The following is a 10884-nucleotide window of genomic DNA, read 5'->3' on the forward strand; positions in this document are numbered from 1 at the left end:
AATTTCAAAGTGCGCCTTGCAAAACGCTATACGTTGGATGGATCGAGGGAATGTTCATTGAAGGTGTCGTTCATACCGGAATTAGAAGCCTAAACGAGACGTATGTACTTCTGTTCCGATTTCGTGCACCAGTCGTACGTTAGGGAAAATCTCTCCATATTCTCCAGTCGATACGATTAAATGAAGATATTACGGACGTGACGTTTGGGAAACCAGTCTATTTCACGGTAACCAGGAATGAATTGTATCACATCGAATTTGTTTTGAGATACGATCATCTTCAAATATGTCGTCTAAAAGATGACCATGTATTTCTCTTGCTATATTTTCGAAGGAAGTGAAGTAAATCTATAAGAGGAAACTACTCACTGTCATTTAGGAAATTACGAGTATGTTTAATTGCAATATTTGCTGTTAAGTGTATGTGTGGCCGCACGATCTTCAAAGACATATAAGAAGTAAGCATTCTTCCGATGAGCCACTATACCACCCAGGTGTTACCCAGCAGCAGCAAAAGCAGCAACAGCAGCAGCAGAAAAAGAAGCAGCAGCAGCAAAAGCAGCAGCAGAAGGCTTTCGTGTTTAGACACCCTTCTACCATGATTGTGTCCGGTCCAACCTCCTGCGATAAAACTTATTTTAAGTTATTTGTTTCAACACATAAAAAAACTGTGAAGTCCTAGTCCAGACAGGATCATTTGGTTGTATAAAAGGTGGCAACCTATTTACGAGGAAATACAACGAACATGCAGTGCTTCCACGCGTTGAATTCATTCGTGGAATTCCTTTTGATCTCGAAAGGGACGATTTTTTCGATCCCAACATTCGAAACATGATCCTATTAGATGACATCATGTCGACATCGAACAAAGACTCCAGAATAAATGATTTGTTTACGGAAGGGTGTCACCATAGGAATTTATCGGTCGTCGTTTTTAATCAGAATTTATACTTTGGCAAAGACCCCACCCAGAGACGAAACTGTCATTATCTCATTCTCTTTAATAACCCCATTGATCGACAGCCCATCGTGACTTTTGGCCGACAGATGTATCCTTCTCGAGGGGACTTCTTTCTCCGGAAATTTGAAGAGGCAAAGAGGACACCTTTCGTGTACTTTCTTGTTGACCTAAAAGCTAGAACCCCAGAAGCCTCCAGATTGCACACAGAGGTCTTGCAGGTCGGTCAAGGAGAGACACCAGACGGACAGAGGAATGACGACCGTCTCTCGAATACTTTTGAAGACGATAGTTCGGTCTCATCAGACGAAGATATTGCCGACGAGACAACACATAGTTCGTCAGAGGATGCTGAAACACGGAAAGATCTCATCGCCTGTCAGGATTGTGGAGTACTTAGTGTTTGCTCACCTCCGTGGAATAGAAGCCAAACGTCAGCAAGGTTGTGGGAATAAAAACGGCATTGCCCTTAACGATGACCGGGAAAGATGTAGAGGATATTTTGAGTGGATTGCCCGTGACCGTTTGCTGTGCAGAAGACTTGCCTAGATATGTGAGCGACAGGCGTAGAAGGTTTGTGGTCAATACGGACAACTGTGATCAAAAGGGGGGTCATTGGGTTGCATTTCATTTCCCCGCATCGGGTCCATCAGAATTTTTCGACTCCTTAGAACGATTACCGGAAAAGTACCAACGCTATTTCAGAAATGTACTCATCGTCAATGGACCGAAATACTGTGTGGTTTGCAATCAAATCCAACCCAATGATTCAGATACATGTGGCCTGTATTGCATTTATTGCGTCAAATTGAGATGTCGGGACTCGAGATGAAGGACATTATCAACTTTTCATCTACTGACACGATTCAGAATGACAGTAAACTCGTAGCTCTATTTGGTTAAATGAAAAATAATGATACAAAAAAAAATAATGAAAAAAGAAAAAAAAACAGAAGAAAAGAAAAAAAAATCTTAAAACATCTACATGGATGTATAGCAGGTTTCAAGTCTTGAAAAACACTTTCTAGGGTCACTAAAAGTATCCACCCTCAAGGGTAGCCTGGTCAGTAAGATATAGCGTCCAGGATTTAAGCCCAAATATGGCGTCGGCGTCTCGATGTCCGAGTAACATGGTCCAACCCGAAGTTTGCGTCTTGATTTCAGGGTCGACTATGGCGTCCGCTTTAAGGCCCATATATGGCGTCGGCGTCTGCGCCAACTTCCGAATATGGCGTCAGCGTCCGACGTCCACCTTAATGGGGGTCATTCTGTCCCACAAACACTACTGTTGTCTCATTGGTAATCATACAACATCTTATTTTTTTTATATTATATATATATTATCTATACGTATATATTTTCTATATACGAATTTTACATGTTTAGATGATGCAATGAAAATTCAGAAGATATGTGGTAATATTGCCAATGGGAAACTTATCCACCAAAGACAAACGAATGTGAATCAGCCATGAGTTACACATATGTATTCATGTAAAATGCTATTCAAACCCATTCCTGACTAGATGTGACGAAAAACGAAAACTAACAGCCCGATTAATGCTGAAACGATAAACGTAAAATCAATATCAAAAACAGCAACCAATAACAATACAGTGCTCCTATATATCGTCTACCAACAGTATTTATCTATACCTACCGTCGGTGGTTAACATGCAATACAGTACTCCAATGTACCGTATATCAACAGTATTTGTCTATACCTACCGTCGGCGGTTAACATACAATATTGTGCTCCTATATACCGTCTATCAACAGTATTTGTCTAAACCTACTGTCGGTAGTTAACATACAGTATAGTGCTCCTATACACCGTTTATCAACAGTATTTGTCTGTACCTACCGTCGGTGGTTAACATACAATATAGTGCTCCTATATACCGTCTATCACCAGTATTTGTCTATACCTACCTTCGGTGATTAACATACGATATAGTGCTATTATATATACCGTCTATCAAGAGTTTTAGTCTATACCTACTGTTGGTAGTTAACATACAATATAGTGCTCCTATATACCGTCTATCAACATTATTTGTCTATACCTACCGTCTGTAGTTAACATGCGATATAGTGCTCCTATATACCGTCTACCAACAGTATTTATAATGAAATTCAAAACAGTGTGGCTGTGGCCATTGATTGACACATTAAATTCATCCATTGACTGGGACAATTAAGGTTAACGTTTGTATGTAACTACCACTGCTCACTATGTACTTTTTAAAGACACTTAAACTATGGGGTCACCAAAGGTTCTCAACAACTTAATAAAGTAATTCGAAAAACTAATCAGAAATAACACGATGTTTTGATTTATATCAATTATATAAATCAAAACATAAAGGTTATTCCTGATTATTTTTTTGAATTATTTTATAATTAAAGCCATTAAGAAACCTTTGGTGACCCCACAGTTTAAATGTCTATCGTAGGTACGTCGTGAACAGTGGTCGTTACAGACAAACGTTCATGTAAATTGTCCCAGTCAATGGATGAATTTAATGTGTCAATCAATGGCCACAGCCACACTGTTTTGAATTTCATTTTATCTATACCTACCGTCGGTGGTTAACATGCAATACAGTACTCCTATTCACCGTATATCAACAGTATTTGTCTATACCTACCGTCAGTGGTTAACATACGAATTAGTACTCCTTCACACCGTCTATCAATAGTATTTGTCTATACCTACCGTTGATGGTTAACATGCAATATAATGCTCCTATATACCGTCTATTATCAGTATTTTTCTCAACCTACAGTCGGTAGTTAACATGCGATATAGTGCTCCTATATACCGTCTACCAACAGTATTTATCTATACCTACCGTCGGTGGTTAACATGCAATACAGTACTCCTATTTACCGTATATAAACAGTATTTGGCTATACCTACCGTCGGTGGTTAACATACAATATAGTGCTCCTATATACCGTCTATCAACAGTATTTGTCTATACCAACTGTCGGTAGTTAACATACAATGTAGTGCTCCTATATACCGTCTATCAACAGTATTTGTCTAATACCTACTGTCGGTAGTTAACATACAATATAGTGCTCCTTTATACCGTCTATCAACAGTATGTGTCTATACCTATCGTCGGTAGTTAACATACAATATAGAGCTCCTATATACCGTCTATCAACAGTATTTGTCTATACCTACTGTCGGTAGTTAACATACAGTATAATGCTCCTATACATCGTATATCAATAGTATTTGTCTGTACCTACCGTCGGTGGTTAACATACAATACAGTGCTCCAGTACACAGTCTATTGACAATTGTCTATACCTACCGTCGGTGATTAACATGCAATATAGTGTTCCTATATACCGTCTATCAACATAATTTATCTATACCTACCGTCGGTGATTAACATGCAATAAAATGCTCCTATATACCGTCTATTATTTTATTTTTTTCTAAACCTACCGTCGGTAGTTAACATGCGATATAGTGCTCCTATATACCGTCTATCACCAGTATTTGTCTATACCTACTGTCGGTAGTTAACATACAATATAGTGCTCCCATATACCGTCTATCAACAGTATTTGTCTATACCTACTGTCGGTAGTTAACATACAATATAGTGTTCCTATATACCGTCTATCATCAGTATTTGTCTATACCTACCGTCGGTGATTAACATACGATATAGTGCTATTACATATACCGTCTATCAAGAGTTTTAGTCTTTACCTACTGTTGGTAGTTAACATACAATACAGTGCTCCTATATACCGTCTATCAACAGTATTTGTCTATACCTACTGTCGGTAGTTAACATACAATATAGTGCTCCTACATGTGTATATACCGTCTATCAACAGTATTTGTCTATACCTACCGTCGGTGGTTAACATACAATATAGTGCTCCTATATACCGTCTATCAAGAGTTTTAGTCTATACCTACTGTTGGTAGTTAACATACAATATAGTGCTCCTATATACCGTCTATCAAGAGTTTTAGTCTATACCTACTGTTGGTAGTTAACATACAATATAGTGCTCCTATATACCGTCTATCAACAGTATTTGTCTATACCTACCGTCGGTGGTTAACATACAATATAGTCCTCCTATATACTGTCTATCAACAGTATTTGTCTATACCTACCGTTGGTGGTTAACATGCCATACAGTACTCCTACATATCGTCTATCAACAGTATTTGTCTGTACCTACCGTCGGTGGTTAACATGCCATACAGTACTCCTATATACCGTATATCAACAGTACCTGTCTATACCTACGATCGGTGGTTAACAAGCATTACAGTACTCCTATATACCGTCTATCAATACTATTTTTCTCTACCTACCGTCGGTGGTTAACATATAATACAGTGCACCTATATACCGTCTATTATCAGTATTTTTCTAAACCTACCATCGGTGGTTAACATGCAATATAGTGCTCCTATTTACTGTCTATCAACACTATGTTTCTAACCTGTTTCTATACCCACCGTCGGTGGTAAACATGCAATACAGTGCACCTATATACCGTATATCAACAGTATTTGTCTATACCTATCGTCGGTGGTTAACATGCAATTTAGTCCTCCTATATACTGTCTATCAACAGTATTTAGTCTATACCTACCGTCGGTGGTTAACATGACATATAGTACTCCTATATACCGTATATCAACAGTACCTGTTTATACCTACCATCGGTGGTTAACAAGCAATACAGTACTCCTATATACCGTATATCAAAAGTATTTGTCTATACCTACCGTCGGTGGTTAACGTAAAATATAGTGCTGTCTATTAAAATCATGTGTCTATACATACTGTCGGTGGTAAACATACAATAAAGTGCTCCTATAAACCGTCTATCAACAGTTTTCATTTATACCTACCGTCGATGGTCAATATAACGTATTATATGGTCCGTATATAGTGCTCATATATACCGTCTGTCAAAAGTATCTGAATTTACCTACCGTCGGTGGTTAACATACAATATAGTGCTCCCATATACCGTCTATCAACAGTATTTGTCTATACCTACTGTCGGTAGTTAACATACAATATAGTGCTTCCATATACCGTCTATCAACAGTATTTGTCTATACCTACTGTCGGTAGTTAACATACAATATAGTGCTCCCATATACCGTCTATCAACAGTATTTGTCTATACCTACTGTCGGTAGTTAACATACAATATAGTGCTCCCATATACCGTCTATCAACAGTATTTGTCTATACCTACTGTCGGTAGTTAACATACAATATAGTGCTCCCATATACCGTCTATCAACAGTATTTGTCTATACCTACCGTCGGTGGTTAACATACAATATAGTGCTCCTATATACCGTCTATCAACAGTATATGACTATACCTACCGTCGGTGGTTAACATACAATATAATGCTCCCATAAACCGTCTATCAACAGTATTTGTCTATACCTACCGTCAGTGGTTAACATACAATATAGTGCTTCTATATACCGTCTATCAACAGTATTTGTCTATACCTACCGTCGGTGGTTAACATACAATATAGTGCTCCTACAATGTATATACCGTCTATCAACAGTATTTGTCTATACCTACCGTCGGTGGTTAACATACAATATAGTGCTTCTATATACCGTCTATCAACAGTATTTGTCTATACCTACCGTCGGTGGTTAACATACAATATAGTGCTCCTACAATGTATATACCGTCTATCAACAGTATTTGTCTATACCTACCGTCGGTGGTTAACATACAATATAGTGCTCCTATATACCGTCTATCAAGAGTTTTAGTCTATACCTACTGTCGGTAGTTAACATACAATATAGTGCTCCTATATACCGTCTATCACCAGTATTTGTCTATACCTACTGTCGGTAGTTAACATGCAATATAGTGTTCCTATATACCGTCTATCAACAGTATTTGTCTATACCTACTGTCGGAAGGTAACATACAATATAGTGCACCTTTATACCGTCTATCAACAGTATTTGTCTATACCTACCGTCGGTGGTTAACATACAATATAGTGCTCCTATATACCGTCTATCAGCAGTATTTGTCTATACCTACCGTCGGTGGTTAACATACAATATAGAGCTCCTATATACCGTCTATCACCATTATTTGTCTATACCTACTGTCGGTAGTTAACATACAATATAGTGCTCCTATATACCGTCTATCACGAGTATTTGTCTATACCTACCGTCGGTGATTAACATACGATATAGTGCTATTACATATACCGTCTATCAAGAGTTTTAGTCTTTACCTACTGTTGGTAGTTAACATACAATACAGTGCTCCTATATACCGTCTATCAACAGTATTTGTCTATACCTACTGTCGGTAGTTAACATACAATATAGTGCTCCTACATGTGTATATACCGTCTAACAACAGTATTTGTCTATACCTACCGTCGGTGGTTAACATACAATATAGTGCTCCTATATACCGTCTATCAAGAGTTTTAGTCTATACCTACTGTTGGTAGTTAACATACAATATAGTGCTCCTATATACCGTCTATCAAGAGTTTTAGTCTATACCTACTGTTGGTAGTTAACATACCATATAGTGCTCCTATATACCGTCTATCAACAGTATTTGTCTATACCTACCGTCGGTGGTTAACATGCAATATAGTCCTCCTATATACTGTCTATCAACAGTATTTGTCTATACCTACCGTTGGTGGTTAACATGCCATACAGTACTCCTATATATCGTCTATCAACAGTATTTGTCTGTACCTACCGTCGGTGGTTAACATGCCATACAGTACTCTTATATACCGTATATCAACAGTATTTGTGTGTACCTACCGTCGGTGGTTAACATGCCATACAGTACTCCTATATACCGTATATCAACAGTATTTGTCTATACCTATCGTCGGTGGTTAACATGCAATATAGTCCTCCTATATACTGTCTATCAACAGTATTTAGTCTATACCTACCGTCGGTGGTTAACATTACATATAGTACTCCTATATACCGTATATCAACAGTACCTGTTTATACCTACCATCGGTGGTTAACAAGCAATACAGTACTCCTATATACCGTATATCAAAAGTATTTGACTATACCTACCGTCGGTGGTTTACGTAAAATATAGTGCTGTCTATTAAAATTATGTGTCTATACATACTGTCGGTGGTTAACATACAATAAAGTGCTCCTATAAACCGTCTATCAACAGTTTTCATTTATACCTACCGTCGATGGTCAATATAACGTATTATATGGTCCATATATAGTGCTCATATATACCGTCTGTCAAAAGTATCTGAATTTACCTACCGTCGGTGGTTAACATACAATATAGTGCTCCTATATACCGTCTATTAACAGTATTTCTTTATACCTACCGTCGGTGGTTAACGTAAAATATAGTGTTCCTTTATATACCGTCTTTCAATAGTATTTCTTTATACCTACTGTCGGTGGTTAACATAGAATTTAGTGCTCCTATATACCGTCTATCAACCGTATTTGTCTATACCTAGCGGCGGTTGTTATCAAAACAAACTATTTTCAATCGACGGTCCAAAGTTTCGTATCTATACTTCACTCTGAATGACCGATGACATTTATTTGAACAGTAACATTCCCTATTGTATTCATTATTTAGTTTTCTCCCTGAACTTGTCTGAAATATTTGCGGCTGTACTGATGGCAAACAACAAGCAATCAATTTCTTAAAGTACTTCTTAATCTAAATAATATATTATTTTTTATTCTAACCAGTAATATGTGATCGTTGAATGTACGTATGACAATTACGCCAATTTTGAAAAAGCATATTTTTTTTCATTTGCGCACATTGACATTTTTTAATTTGCGCCAAATTGATTCGAAAGGTTAGGTCTGATAAATTTAGATGATAAAATTAAACTTGTTTAACCAAACGCAGCAATTCAATGAACACAAGCTACAATATAGATAAATGTGTGTATAGACACATGTTGAGATCATGGGTATCATCATTTAATCACACTTCTGGTACCCGAACATTTACTTTCATATATGGAACCGATGCCATAAAGAAAAAAACAGGCTTTAACTTATAAAAATTTTGATAAAAAAGGGGATGCTTTATTGTAGGGAAGATATCACAAGGTTGCAGTTCAACAGAAGTGTTGCATGACAATACTCAGTTAAAAAAGATTTGTGCATATGCAAATGTGCTTTTTATGTCAAACTGTTACAATCTTATTTTATAAAGTGCTACTGCAAGTGTGATGTACACTTGCAATAAACTTATCCTGCTTTCAATCCCCCTCCTCCTCCCCGTCACGTGTGAGCAAGTGGCAGGTGGCAAAAGGCCAGAAGGAATATTTTTGTTATTATATAAAAAAATTCTATACATCTTATATGCCTCATGACTTGTGTTTACCTGTTAATCTGTGCAAATGAAGAAAATAAATTTGGCGCAAAGAAATAAAAAAAGGCGCTAATTAAGTGCAGATTGGCGCAAATGGAAAAAGCCGAAGCAAATATAATCTTTTCTTGTATCAAGATTTCAAGATTTTATTCATAACCTCAGACACATACTTGTGTACAAGAGGACAATAATATATACAACCATATTAAGATAATACATAGCGAGATAGGACAAACGAAACACAAATACATAGTATATTTTAAAAGACAATTGGTATAATTAGATTAAGTATTTTATGATTTTCTTCACGAAAATTGATAATTTCCTTTGAACTTGTACGTTACATATAGACAACAAGCCAGTGAATTTCTTCTTGCTTGGATTCATTACATAGTAATTTGGTACAAACTTTGATCTAAGAGCAGAAACATCAGTATTTTTACAGGTAAACAATATATGAAACTCATCATTACATAATGTACATATTCTATTTTCCCTCTCGATCCCCGCCCATCTACCCGTCTCAATAGGTAACTTCAAATTCGAGCATTGAAGTTTAGATATGTAATATCTGTCCTTGGGTAATAATCGCAATAGATACGGTTCCAAACCAAACTCGAGTTTGAATAAAGAATAGAATTCACCCCTATCAGATCAAATTGGTGTTTTCTTTCTTTTTTTCGTTCAGTTTCATCTAGTCCATTTGTTCATTTGACTCTGTTTCCATCACGACTAGGATGCATTTTAATTTATAATGTGTAGTCGTTCAGGTTTTTGTTTTATTATATAAAAAAAGAAGATATGGCATGATTGCCAACGAGACAACTCTCTAAAAGAGACAAAGTGACACCGGAATTAACTATTGACTATGTCTGTAAATTCAGAAATTAATGCGAGGTTTTTATTATTGCGACAATAATTAAGACTCGCATTTTGAAGTATTGCGTTTGAATTAATCAGGATTTGTTCTTAATCGTTGTAATCAAAATCTCATTTCAGGCTATAATGACACTCATCGCATTAAATATTTAACAATTGCACGCAACAAATTTATATTCAAAGACTATGAATTTGATGTATATTTAACAAGATTAGTTCGTTTAAGTTGCCAAACATTCTATAATTAGTGTATTATTCTCCCAAGTTTATTTGAAAAGGTATAATTCCTCTATACAAATGGCAAAATCTTTCATAAAATATCCAGTAAGTTGGATAAACTTTACCAAATCATCCCAATACAGTTTGATTTATATATTCACTTTGCTATTCCGTTCTTGCACAGTGATATAGTTCATTTTGCGTCATCCCATATTCTAGCAAAGGGAGATTATCTCAGCATCACCGTTACATTAGTAATAGCTCTCGTACATAAAATAGTTAGCTCGAACTGTATGATCCTGTGTGAATCTGATCTTTATATTAAAGGTGCATAAATGGTTCACATATGGGTCTTATTTAAACATTAAACAGTATCAAAACAATAAGTGCATTATGATATAACCAAATAGG

Source organism: Mytilus galloprovincialis, chromosome 3 (genome assembly GCF_965363235.1).
Source record: "Mytilus galloprovincialis chromosome 3, xbMytGall1.hap1.1, whole genome shotgun sequence".
In the NCBI taxonomy this organism is placed as follows: Eukaryota; Metazoa; Mollusca; class Bivalvia; order Mytilida; family Mytilidae; genus Mytilus; species Mytilus galloprovincialis.